The 14,337-nt window shown below is 35.5% G+C and overlaps 1 long non-coding RNA gene across 1 annotated transcript; it reads left to right on the top strand.

The window, feature by feature from the left end:
- The first annotated feature begins 4,001 nt into the window (after positions 1–4,001).
- Positions 4,002–10,788, top strand: LOC141541214 (uncharacterized). Its single transcript, XR_012481691.1, has 3 exons — positions 4,002–4,273; positions 6,133–6,246; positions 9,582–10,788. It is a non-coding gene; the product is annotated as an uncharacterized LOC141541214 (long non-coding RNA).
- Positions 10,789–14,337: the final 3,549 nt, after the last annotated feature.

Genomic DNA, 14,337 nt, shown 5'->3' with positions numbered 1-14,337 from the left:
TGTTCAGGAAGAAACCCAGGAATCTTCCCTTTCTATTGACACTCGCCTAGGCCCCCACTTGCCAAGAGCATTGCTAATATCAGAGCTATAATATTCTCATGAAAATGAAGATGTCCAGGCTCTACCATCAACCATGCTACCTACTATACCTGGGCATTGCCATCTTGCTTCCTGATGCACCCCAGATTTCCCTAAACCCTGCTACATGCCCTGCTGCAGCCTTAGGAATTTGAGGCTTTTCCCTCTACCCCCATAACCAAACTTACCTACCTTGAGGGAGCAGGTAGATGCCATAGTTATAGTAGATAGAATATTATACCTAGATTCAGAAGGATATTTAATTCAAATTCTGTATCAAACAATTTCAAAGCAATGTGACTGGATACAGTCATTTAAATTCCATCTCCCTCAATTTTTTCAACTATAAAATGCACATATCTCATAGGATTTTTATGAAATTCAAATGAGATAATAACCTAATTATATTATGTATTGTCTCCCTTGATTAGAGTGTAAGCTCTTATACTTTTTAAAAGTTGTATCCCCAGAGCCTACCACAGCATATAACACATAATACTTAATACTTTTTTTATTCATTCAGTTATTAACTGTTGGGTTTGGAACTAGAAAGATCTGGGTACAAATCCACTTCTGATACATTTTAACTGAGTAATATTGGTCAAGTCACCTAATCTTATTGACCCTTGAGAGATGTTATAGAGGTGAAATTGATAGGCCTTGGCCACAGATTAGACAGGGAAGGGGATGTAAGAGATATGAGGAGACTGGTGACATTTGGGTTGTGAGTCCTCTGAGGGACAGGAGGATGGTATTGCCTTCCACACTAATAAGTAAGGTAGGGTATGGAGTAAAGATAATGAGTTTCATCTTAGACTAATCATATTTAAGATGTCTGCTGGGCATCCAATTTGAGATGCCTGAAAGGCAATTAGAGATGCAAAATTGGGGGTCAACAGAAACACTAGAATAGGAGAGATAAATTTAAGAATCATTAACAGTAATTAAATCTATGGGTATTGACAAGATCATCAAGAAAAGTAGTTACAATGTGTCTGACTATGGCTGCTCAGACTAATATGGGGTCGTAGTACTCTGCCACAGATTGGGCACAAATTGTCCCTATGAACATTTGGGGTGGAATCTCCAACTTTGCATATTTCATGTTTCTTTTGAGCTCATTCAATTCTGCTTTGTGCATAGAACACAGCACCTTCTCTGATGAGGGCACTCCATCCTGTGCCAGTGTCTCTTGTGTCATACCATCAGTTCTAAAGTTCTTAAGAGAGACTTTGAAGTCAGATCTAAACAACTGGAAAAAATATCAAATGCTCTTGCATAGGTGGAGAGAATAAAATAAAGAAGAAAATACTCCCTAAACTAATCTATTTATTTAGTGCTATACCAATCAAATTCCCAAGAAATTATTTTACTGACTTAGAAAAAATAACAACAAAATTTATCTGGAAGAACAAGATCAAGAATTTCAAGGGAACTAATGGGAAAAAAAAAGCAAATGAAGGTGGCCTAGTTGTACTAGATCTAAAACTATATTATAAAGCAGCAGTCACCATTTGGTCCTGGCTAAGAAAAAGAGTAGTTAATTAGTGAAATAGGTTAGGTTCATACAACGAAATAGTTAATAACTATAGCAATCTAGTGTTTGACAAACCGGAAGACCCCAGCTTTTGGGATAAGAATTCACTATTTGACAAAAACTGCTTGGAAAATTGGAAATTAGTATTGCAGAAACTAGACATTGACCCACACTTATCACCATATACCAAGATAAAATCAAAATGGGTTCATGATCTAGACATAAAGAATGAGATTATAAACAAATTAGAAGAACATAGGATAGTTTACTTCTCAGACCTATGAAGGAGGAAGGAATTTGTGACCAAAGAAGAATTAGAGATCATTATTGATCACAAAATAGAAATTTTTGATTATATTAAGTTAAAAAGTTTTGTACAAACAAAACTAATGCAGACAAGATTAGAAAGGAAGCAATGAACTGAGAAAACATTTTTACATTCAAAGGTTCTGATAAAGGTTCCATTTCCAAAATATATAGAGAATTGACTCAAATTTATAATAGTTCGAGCCATTTTCCAACTGATAAATGGTCAAACAATATGAACAGACAATTTTCAGAAGAAGAAATTGAAACTATTTCTAGTTATATGAAAAGGTGCTCTAACTCACTATTGATCAAAGAAATGCAAATTAAGACTACTCTGAGATACCACTACACACCTGTCATATTGGCTAAGATGACAGGAAAGAATAATGACCAATGTTGGAGGCGATGTGGGAAAACAGGGACACTGATGCATTGTTGGTGGAGTTGTGAATGGATCCAAACATTCTCTCTCTCTCTCTCTCTCTTTTTTTTCCCCCCTGAGGCTGGAGTTAAGTGACTTGCCCAGGGTCACACAGCTAGGAAGTGTTAAGTATCTGAGACCAGATTTGAATTCTGGGCCTCCTGAATTCAGGGCTGGTGCTCTATCCACTGCACCTCCTAGATACCATTCTCGAGAGCAATTTGGAACTATGTTCAAAAAGTTATCAAACTGTGTGTATCTTTCGTACAACAGTGCTACTACTGGGCTTATATCCCAAAAAGATCTCAAAGAAGGGAAAGGAACCCACATGTGCAAAAATGTTTGTAGCAGCAACTCTTTTTGTAGTAGCTAGAAACTGGAAACTGAATGGACGCTCATTAACTGGATAATGGCAGAACAAATTGTGGTACACTAATGTTATGGAATATTATTGTTCTATAAGAAATGACCACCAAGAGGATTTCAGAGAGGCTTGGAGAGACTTACATCAACTGATGCTGAGTGAAATGAGCAGGACCAGGAGGTCATTATACATGGCAAAAACAAGACTATAGGATGATCTGTTCTGATAGACATAGCTTTCTTTAACAATGAGATGATTCAAACCACTTCCAATTGTTCAGTAACAAGGAATCATCTACACCCAGAGAGAGGACTGTGGGAAATGAGTGTGGACCACAACATAGCATTTTCATTCTTTCTGTTATTGTTTGTTTGCATTTTTGTTTTCCTTCCCAGGTTTTTTCCTTCTTTCTAGATCTGATTTTTCTTGTGCAGCAAGATAACTTTATAAGTATGTATACATATATTGGAATTAACATATACTTTAACACGTTTAACATGTATTGGATTACCTGCCAGCTAGGAGAGGGGGTGGGGGGAAGGGAGGGAAAATTTGGAACAGAAGGTTTTGCAAGGGCCAATGTTGGAAAATTACCCATACATATGTTTTGTAGATAAAAAGCTATAATAATTAAAAGAAGAAGAAAAAAAGAGACCTTGAGAATGTCCTTGTATTGTTTTTTCTGATCACCTTGTAAGTGCTTGCCCTATGTGAGTTCTTCATAAAATGATCTCGATTCAGTACTCAAACAATGCAACCAGCCCACCAGAGTTGTACTTTCTGCAGTAGAATTTTAATGTATGACAGTTTAATTCGAGGATAATGTGGGAAATCAGATTATAAGGAATTAAGAAGAAAGTGAAAGGAAGGAAAGTGGAAGCCATTGTAGCTGGCCTTTTTGAATTTAACTACAAAAGCAGAAGAGGTGATTGCAGGGATGGAAGGACCAAGTAAGGGTTGTTGATTTTTTAAGAACTGGGGTGACATGAGTATGTTAGTAGGCAGTAGGGAAAAAGCCAATAGACATAGAGAGTCTTAAAGTTTAACATATGGAAGGAAGGAATATGGTTCTTATATCCCTACTGCATAGTTAGTGCAATCATGGAATACAATGATAAATGACAAAACTAAGAGGTTGTTAATGTTACAAAAGGTGTTTATGCCCAGTGATCCTTTTCAATTATGTGAACACCTCTGAGTAAATCAGAATGGGGAAAATAATTAGCTTGAAAATGGAGGGAAATGTGGAGAATGAGGAAGAAGAGTCAGCAAAAGAGGAGGAAAAGGAGGAAAGGAAGGAAAAGAAAGAGAAAGGCAGAAAATGAGTAAAGAGGACAAGGAAGAATAAGGAAGAAAAGAAGGACAAGAGAAGAAGGGATTTCTCTTTCTTCTTTCTTCATTAGTTATGGTGTCTAACAACAGAGCTATTTGTTCAAACAGTCCACAAAGCAGTGGAAGAGTCTGTTTGAAACAGTTAAAGGTATAATTTTGGGAATGAAGACATATAACCCACTCAGCCATGGGACACAGTGGACAGAGTGCTGGAGATCTACAATTCTAAGAGGTATGAGATATTTTAGCTTACATATGTGCTTCAGGATTGTTGTTACTTAAGCTTGTGTCCACTAACTCCCCAGATGCTGTGGATATTTGTGGGTATTATGCCCCAGTCTTATTGCCTGGCACAAAAGTGCTTAATAAATATTAATAAATAATAAAACATTTTGTTTGAGAAATGTTTTATAGCTACTATTCTTACTATGCCATTTCAATAGATTCCTTTACTATGTTAATAATACCTTCTTGTTAATTATTCATGGAATGCTCACTTGGTTGGAACTCTTGAGTTATAATAGCAAAGAAAACTGAGGTAGCAGCTATTCTCTGGGGACCTAACCTATGAGTATGAAGTATAGAGTGAGAAGGTTAGCCCAGAGAAGGCATTCCTTTAAACCAGTATTAAAGAAAATATTCAAAATCTATAGGTACTCTGATAACTACAGACATGTCCATTAACTTGGAACTCAAAATAGCCCAAATGTCACACTTATAAAATTCTCTTGGTGATTCTTGGTGATTCTTATTTCCTCTGGATAATCAACATTAGGGCCAAGTCTTCATCACTGCTAGCTCTTTTTATCAAAGAAAGTTTTCTTTTTGTGTTAGTGCTTTATTTAATATTTTTATTTCCCCAGTTACATGTAAAACAGGTTTTTTCACATTTGTTTTTAAAACTGTGAGTTCCTGATTCTCTCCCTTCCTCCCCTGCCCCATTGAGAAGGCATATATGAAGTTATGCAAAACATTTCCATAAAAGTCATGTTGCAAAAAAGAAAAATATCTCTCTCTCTCTCTCTCTCTCTCTCTCTCTCTCTCTCTCTCTCTCTCTCTCTCTCTCACTTCCCCCCTCTGTCTCTGTCTTTCTCTTTCTCAGACACACAGACAAACATATATACACACACACAACCTCAAGAAAAATAAAGTTTATTTTATTTTTATTTATTTTTGCTGAGGTAATTGGGATTAAGTGACTTTCCCAGGGTCACATAGCTAGGAAGTGTTAAGTGTCTGAGGCTAGATTTGAACTCAGTTCCTCATGACTTCAGAGCTAGTACTCTAACCACTGTGTCACCTAGCCACCCCATAAAGTTTATTTTAAAAGTATGTTTCAATTTGTATTCAGACATAATCAGTTTTTTCTCTGGGTTTGGATGGCATTTTTAATCATAAGTTCTTCAGAATAGTTTCAGAGAATGTTCTCACCTCATGAGAAACCACCATCTTGACTTGTGAAATCAGTTTAGAGAGATAAAGTATTTTGTCCAAAGTCACACAGCTTGGGGGCAGCTAAGTGGCACAGTAGATAGAGCACCAGCCCTGAAGTCAGGAGGACCTGAGTTCAAATGTGATCTCAGAAACTTAACATTCCCTTGCTGTGTGACCCTGGGCAAGTCACTTAACCCCAATTGCCTCAGCAAAAATAAATAAATAAAATAAAAAATAAAACAAAGTCACACAGCTTAATATGCATCTTCCTGACTTTCCTGATATGTTGCTCCTAATAAACCTCCAAGCACCCAAAATGCCTTCTTTACCAAGAAATCTTGGAGGTGAAGTCAATAATACAAGTATTATTATCTTTCTTTTACTGATGAGCAAAATGAAGCACAGCAGATGATTTTTTCAGAGAGATGGACTCTCTCCACAATACAATATTATCTTTTTGAGTGACATAAAGTCAACTGACTAAAATAATATAGGTCTTAGGATATGCTTTCATTCTTATTCCTAACATGTATGTCAAACACGTAATGATGATGTTTTTAAAAAGCACCTCCTTGTAATCTGATATTCCAAAAGTCAAAGGAACTTGGAATACAGCCAATAATAAATTACCCTGCTAAATTGAGCATTTTCTTTCAGGGAAGAAGATGGACACTCAATGAAACTGATGAATTCCATTTATTTTTAATGAAAAGACCAGAGCTAAACAAAAATTTGGCCTCCAAATATAGAACTCAAGAGAATCATAAAAAGGTAAAAAGAAAACAAAAAACATCTGACAACTATTTCTGTTATGGGTATATATTTATATATTTATAATCTGATTTTACTGTTATAATATAAAAAAGAAACTAGAAGTGGAAAGGGGATTATAACAGAAAAACTGGGAAAGTGAAGGTAAAATGAGGGAAATTACATCTCAGGAAGAGGCAAAAAAACATAATTGAGGGAAAGAAGGAAGAATGATGAATATTGTGTGAATTTTACTTTCATCAAATTTGGCTCAAAAAATAATTAGATATATTTGGTTTCACTGAGAAACTTCTCTCACCTTATAGAAAAGTGGGAGGGCAAAAGACAAAAAGGGAAGGGGTAGGCTAAAAAGAAGGGAAAAGAGAAGTAGTAGGGGAAAGTTATAAGAAAGGGAGAAGGTCTCAAAAGGGGGAGGGTCTTGAAAGGGGGAGGACAGCTTGAGGCAAGTAGTGTTCATAAGTAAAATACTGGGGAGGATGGAAAGGGGAAAAGGAAAGAGAAATGTATAATTTGGGGTTAATAAGATGGCAGGAAATACAGAATTAGTAGTTTTAACTGTAAATGTGAATGAGGTGAACTCTCTCATAAAACATAAGCAGGTATTAGACTGTCTTAAAAGTCAGAATCCTATAATATGTTGTTTATAACAAACACATTTAAAGCAGAGCGATACATACAGAGTAAAGGTAAAAGGATGGAGCAAAATGTATTATGTTTCAGGTGAAATAAAAAAAACCAAGGGTAGCCATCCTGATCTCAGATCAAACAAAAGCAAAAATTGATCTAATTAAAAGAGATAAGGGAAGAAACTATATCTTGCTAAAGGGTATTATAGATAATGAAGCAATATCAATATTAAACATATATGCACTAAGTGGCATAGCATCTAAATTCCTAAAGGAGAAGTTAAGAGAGTTGCAAGAAGAAATAGATAGCAAAACTATAATAGTGGGAGATCTCAATCTTGCTCTCTCAGAACTAGATAAATCAAATCACAAAATAAATAAGAAAGAAGTTAAAGAGGTAAATAGAATACTAGAAAAGCTAGATAAGATAGATCTTTGGAGAAAATTGAATGGAGACAGAAAGGAATACATTTTCTTCTTGGCAGTTCATGGAACCTATACAAAAATTGACCATATATTAGGACATAAAGACCTCAAAATCAAATGCAAAAAGGCAGAAATAGTAAATGCATTTTTTTCAGATCACAGTGCAATAAAAATTACATTCAATAAAAGGCTAGGGGAAAATAGAGCAAAAAGTAATTGGAAACCTAATAATTTCATCCTAAAGAATGAATGTGCAAATCATAGACACAATCAATAATTTCATCCAAGATAATGACAATGATGAGACAACATACCAACATTTGAGGGAAACAGCCAAAGTGGTAATAAGGGGAAATTTTTATATCTCTAGATGCTTACTTGCATAAAAGAAAGAAATAAAACATCAATGAATTGGGCTTACAACTAAAAAAGCTAGAAAGAGAACAAATTTAAAACTTCCAATCAAATACCAAACTTGAAATTCTAAAAATTAAAGAGAGATCAATAAAACTGAAACTAAAAAAAAAAAAAAACTATTGAATTAATAAATGAAACTAAGAGTTGGTTTTATAAAAAAAAAAAACCAACAAAGTAGATGAACTTTTAGTTAATTTCATTAGAAAAAGTAAAGAGGAAAAAAAAGAAAAAGGAAAGAGGAAAATCAAATTGTTGTCTCAAAAATGAAAAGGGAGAATTATCCACCAATGAAGAGGACATTAGAGCAATTATGAGAAGTTACTTTGCCCAACTTTATGCCAATAAATTTGATAACCTAAGTGAAATGGAGAAATACCTACAAAAATATAGATTACCCAGATTAACAGAAGAGGAAATAAATTACTTAAATAGTCCCTTTTTAGAAAAAGAAATAGGACAAGCTATTAATCAACTCCCTAAAAAAAAATTACCAGGACCAGATGGATTTACATGTGAATTCTACCAAACATTTAAAGAACAATTAGCTCCAATACTATATAAACTCTTTGAAAAAATAGAGAATGAAAGACTCCTACCAAATTCCTTTTATGACACAGACATGGTACTGTAGGATGAAAAGAAAGAAAAAAATTATAGACCAATCTCCCTAATGAATATTGATGCAAAAATCTTAAATAAAATATTAGCAAAGAGATTACAGAAAATCATCCCCAGGAAAATACACCATGACAAAGTAGGATTTATATCAGGAATGGAGGTCTGGTTCAATATTAGGAAAACTATTAGCATAAATGACTATATCAATAACCAAATTAACAAAAACCATATGATTATCCAATAGATACAGAAAAAGCATTTGAAGGAGGAAGGAATTTGTGACTAAAGAAGAAGTAGAGATCATTATTGATCACAAAATAGAAAATTTTGATTACATCAAATTAAAAAGATTTTGTACAAACAAAACCTAATGCAAACAAGATTAAAAGTAACAAACTGTAAAAATGTTAAAGGTTCTGATAAAGGCCTCATTTCCAAATATATATATAAAGAACTGACTCTAATTTATAAAAAATCAAACCATTCTCCAGTTGATAAATGGTCAAAGGACAATTTTCAGGTGATGAAATTGAAACTATTTCCACTCATATGAAAGAGTGTTCCAAATCACTATTGATCAGAGAAATGCAAATTAAGACAACTCTGAGATACCACTACACACCTGTCAGATTGGCTAAGATGACAGGAAAAAATAATGATGAAGGTTGGAGGGGATGTGGGGAAACTGGGACACTGATACATTGTTGGTGGAGCTGTGAATAAATCCAACCATTTTGGAGAACAATCTGGAATTATGCCCAAAAGATATCAAACTGTGCATACTCTTTGATCCAGCAGTGCTACTACTGAGCTTATATCCCAAAGAAATACTAAAAAAGGGAAAGGGAACAGTAGGTGCCAAAATGTTTATGGCAGCCCTTTTTGTAGTGGCAAGAAACTGGAAAATGAATGGATGCCCATCAATTGGAGAATGGTTGGGTAAATTATGGTATATGAATGTTATGGAATATTATTGTTCTGTAAGAAATGACCAGCAGGAGGATTTCAGAGAGGCTTGGAGAAACTTACATCAACTGATGCTGAGTGAAATAAGAAGAACCAGGAGATCATTATACACTTCAACAACAATATTGCATGAGGATGTATTTTGATGGAAGTGGATATATTCAACAAAGAGAAGATCTAATTCAGTTCCAATTGATCAGTGATGGTCAGAATCAGCTACACCCAGAGAAGGAACACTGGGAAATGAGTGTAAATTGTTTGCATTTTTGTTTTTCTTCCCAGGTTATTTTTACCTTCTGAATCCAATTCTTCCTGTGCAACAAGAAAACTGTACAGATCTGCACACATATATTGTATCTAGGATATACTTTAACATGTTTAATATGTATAAGACTGCCTGCTATCTAGGGGAGGGGGTGGAAGGAGGGAAGGGATAAGTTGGAACAGAAGTGAGTGCAAGGGACAATCTTGTAAAAAAAAATTACTCATGCATATGTTCTGTCAATAAAAAAGCTATAATTAAAAAAAAAGTACTCCAAATCACTACTGATCAGAAAAATGCAAATTAAGACAAATCTGAGATATCACTAACACACCTGTCAGGTTGGCTAAGATGAAAGGAAAAGATAATGACAAATGTTGGAAGGGATGTGGGAAAACTAGGACACTGATGCATTGTTGGTGAAACTGTGAACAGATCGAACCATTCTGGAAAGCAATTTGGAACTATGCTCAAAAAGTTATCAAATTATGCTTGCCCTTTGATCCAGCAATATTTCTACTGGGCTTATATCTCAAAAAGATTTTAAAGGAGGGAAAGGGACCTGTATGTGCAAGAATGTTTGTGGCAGCCCTCTTTGTAGTGGCCAGAAACTGGAAACTGAGTGAATGCCCATCAGTTGAAGAATGGCTGGATAAATTATGGTATATGAATGTTATGGAATATTATTGTTCTGTAAGAAATGACCAACAGGATGATTTCAGAGGCCTGGAGAGACTTACATAAACTGATGCTGAGTGAAATGAGCAGAACTGGGAGATCATTATACATAACAACAAGAAGACTATATGATGATCAATTCTGATGGATGTGGTCCTCTTCAACAATGAGATGATTCAAACTAGTTCCACTTGTTCAGTGATGAAGAGAACCATCTACATCCAGAGAGAGAATCTTGGGAACAGAGTGTGGACCACAAAATAGTTTCCTCACTCTCTCTGTTGTTATTTGCTTGCATTTTGTTTTCTTTCTCAGTTTTTCTTTTCCTTCCTTCTTGATATGATTTTTCTTGTGATGCAAGATAACTGTATAAATATGTATATATATATATTGAATTCAACATGTATTTCAACATATTTAACATGTATTAGACTACCTGCCAGCCAGGGGAGGAGGTGGGAAGAAGGAGGGAAAATTTTGGAACAAAAGATTTTGTCAATGTTGGAAAAATTATCCATGCATATGTCTTGTAAATAAACAAACAAACAAATAAATAAATAAGTAGATTTTTAAAAAAAATTTAAAAGCCCCTCCTTCTCTGATTAATATATATGTACAAATATACATACATGCTTATATGCGTATATACATATATATCCTATTTGTGTCAGTATTCACTTGAATCACATCTTTTTTCTTTACACATTTTATTTTTTTAACCATTACTTAATCTGATTTATTTTTATTTTTTAATTTTTTTTGTTTTTCTAACTACATACAAAGATAGTTTTCAACATTCACCTTTGTAAAATCTTGTGTTCGAAATTTTTCTCCCTCTTTCCCTCAGCCCTCCCACAATTTGATATAGGTTAAACATTGCAACACATCTTAATGTTTTTTTTCTAATGCTATAGTATCATAATTGCCAGAACACGCAGTCTATTTTTTAGGATCTTCTTCCAGTCAAAGAGATGGGGATATCAGGGAGGGAGTGACTGAAAGGAAAGAGAGAAGGGAAGGAGACAGAGACAGAAACAGAAAATGACAAAGATAGAGAGGGATCATTATTATACCTTACATAAGGGAGGGGAAAGTACAATGTATATCAATCAGGTAGTGATGCTGTTTTTCAAAAGCACCTCCTTCTCTGATTAATATGTGTATATACATATACATACATACATATATATACACATATATATCCTATTTGTTCAGTTTTCACTTGAATCACATATTTTTTCTTTACACATTTTATTTTTAACCTGATTAATCCAACTCACTTGCTTAAAATGATTTATTTTTATTTTTGTTTTTCCAAATACATACAAAGATAGTTTTCAACTATAACCACAGAAAAGAAGAGGAGGAGAACAAGAAAGGGGGGGAGGAAAGGGGGAAAAAGAAGAAAAAAGTGGGCTGGAGGAGGGGAAGAGAGAGAAACAGAGACAGACAGAGAGATAGAGATAGAGACAGAGAGAGGAAAAGAGGGAAGAAAGGGAGAGAGAGAAGGAGAGAGGGACAGATAGGAACAGACAGAGACAGATCAATACAGAAAAACAGAGAGAGAGAGAGAGAGAGAGAGAGAGAGAGAGAGAGAGAGAGAGAGAGAGAGAGAGAGAGAGAGAGAAGGGAAGGAAGGAGAGGAGGAAGAGGCAAGAGGCAGACAGTAGAGAGAGAGCAGACCAATATTGCTCTGAGTTATGTGGAGTTTTATTCTACTGAGTCCCATCTAGACATACTGTAGATTGAAGGTCTTCAGAAACTGAACCATTTTGATCCAAAGATTAAAACACTTCCCAAAGTACTAACCACCTTGGAGAACAAAGAATTTGGCTACTTATTTCAACGTTCCATCAGTAAAGACCTCCATAGATTTTCAGAGAAAAGTTTTCTGTCACTAACTGCCTTGACTTTGCAAGATATATGCCTATGACCTTTTTTAGTGCTATCTGGATTTTCAGAAAAGTATAATTTACTGTCAAGTTAAGTAAATTTAAGACTTTTCTGAAAAAAAGAAAAGTCTCCATAAAGAACAAAGACTAAAAGTCACAACCTCAATGTACATTTCCTTCTGAAAAGAGGAAGTTCAGCTGTAAGCCGCCCTCTCATCTTATCAGCTGGTGCAGAAATGCTTCTCTCTCACTTCTGTTTCAAAGGTATGCCTCCATAATTGGGACAAGACAGTGTGTGATTTTTATCTGTTCGATTTTTATTTTGGAAGGCATATTTGGGGCAACCACAGACAAGAGTGCCTCTTCAAAACCCACAGTACAATGACTTTTAAGAGGATCTGACCTTGTCACTTGGACTGTTCAGGGACCAGAGAACAGAGGCCCTAGAATAGCTAAAATAGAATCAAGTTTGACTCCAAGGGTGGCAGACTATTATAGGGCTTTGGGTGACTGTGGCTCAGTGGGGTGGGTTTCAGGATTTGACATTGAATCCTGAGTCAAAAACATACTCGATGAGTGACTTTGCACAAATAACACCTCAGAACTTCAGTTTCCTTTGATTGTAAAATGTGGTTAAAAATACTTATTTAACCCACCTCACAAGGGTGTTATGAAGAAAGCAGTTAATAACTGCTATGGTTAATAAACCATAACCTATCATATTAAATGTTGGAAATTGTGTTGAGGCAGCTAGGTTTTGAAGTGGGTCTAGAGTTAGGAAAACCCAAGTTCAAAGTAAGCCTCAAGGCTTAACTGTATGACCCTTGGCAAATCTACCTTTGCCTCAGTTTTCTAATCTGTAAAATGGGAATAATACTAACATCTGCCTCCCAGGATTGCTATAAGGATCAAATGAGATAATTGTAAATGTTTAACACAGTACCTGTGACATTGTTAGCTATAGTTGTTGCTGTTGAGTATCTGCAAAAGTATCTTATAGTGTTATTATATAATATGATGTAACAATATGTGATATTGTTTGTCCTTCATTCTCAAAAAGGACCAAGATATCAGAGAGGTGATGATGGGACATACAAGTGAGTTGGATTTAAGGGAGGGAGGGCTGTGCAAAGTTACCTGCCTCATTTTCCGCTCCAGAGGCATCTGGGTTCAGTTGCCAGATATAGATCAGGACAACTGGGGATGGCCCTGGATCAAGTGGGAGATCTTGGACTTTTTAAATCATAGTCTTTAGTTTGACTGAGGCAACACCCATTCAGTGATTAAGACTAGAGAAAAGAGAAAATGAGGCAAATAACAGCCTTTTTAACCTAATCAGACATAAAATTATAAATGAATGAATCTAGAAGGAGAAGACCCTTTAGGTTTCTAGCCAAAACAACAAAACATCCACTCTGAGACAATCAAGACCAAAACAAAGATCAAATGGGTTTAGCCTGTGACCTTTGTTGACCAAAGAGAGACAGAGTTATTTGAGTTTAAGGCATCGTTCTTAAGAAAGAAATCTAGCTTGAACCCCAAGAAAGGAAGGAAGGAAGGAAGGAAGGAAGGAAGGAAGGAAGGAAGGAAGGAAGGAAGGAAGGAAGGAAGGAAGGAAGGAAGGAAGGAAGGAAGGAAGGAAGGAAGGAAGGAAGGAAGGAAGGAAAGAAGGAAGGAAGGAAGGAAAGAAGGAAGGAAGGAGAGAGCTAGCACGCGATATGATCTTAATAAGTCATATCATATAATTATATTACTTTAAGGGTCACCAAAATTCCCAGAGTTGAATTCACTTCTTTGGTTAAAAAAATAAAAACGAAAGAAACCCAGATGAAATATATCTGCATTTCTTCTTAGAATCCATGTTTTCCTTCCATACTCAGCTCAAGAGCCTTTCTGGATTCTTTTCTCAGCTACTCATTTCTCTCCCGCCCCAGTTACCAAGTTCAACTTCAAACACCCTGTCCTACCAGGTCTTCAACCTCCTCAATTCCCTTGCTTTCTGTCTCTATCTCATCTAGATAAATAGAAATGACCGTCTCCACAGTTTTCCCCCATGTCCCCCACATACATAATTAATGAATTGAACTCCTGGTGCCAGAATTACTAGTTATGTATGCAGTAAATATAGTTAAGATATTGTGATGTCAATTGAACCTTCCTATTTCCCCTTCAACCTCTCTTCTGGGGGTGAAAGGAGGAAGGAAGG

Source organism: Sminthopsis crassicaudata, chromosome 4 (assembly GCF_048593235.1).
Source record: "Sminthopsis crassicaudata isolate SCR6 chromosome 4, ASM4859323v1, whole genome shotgun sequence".
NCBI lineage: Eukaryota > Metazoa > Chordata > Mammalia > Dasyuromorphia > Dasyuridae > Sminthopsis > Sminthopsis crassicaudata.
Note: the sequence above shows the minus strand (reverse complement) of the source record. Positions and strands in the feature narration are given on the sequence as shown.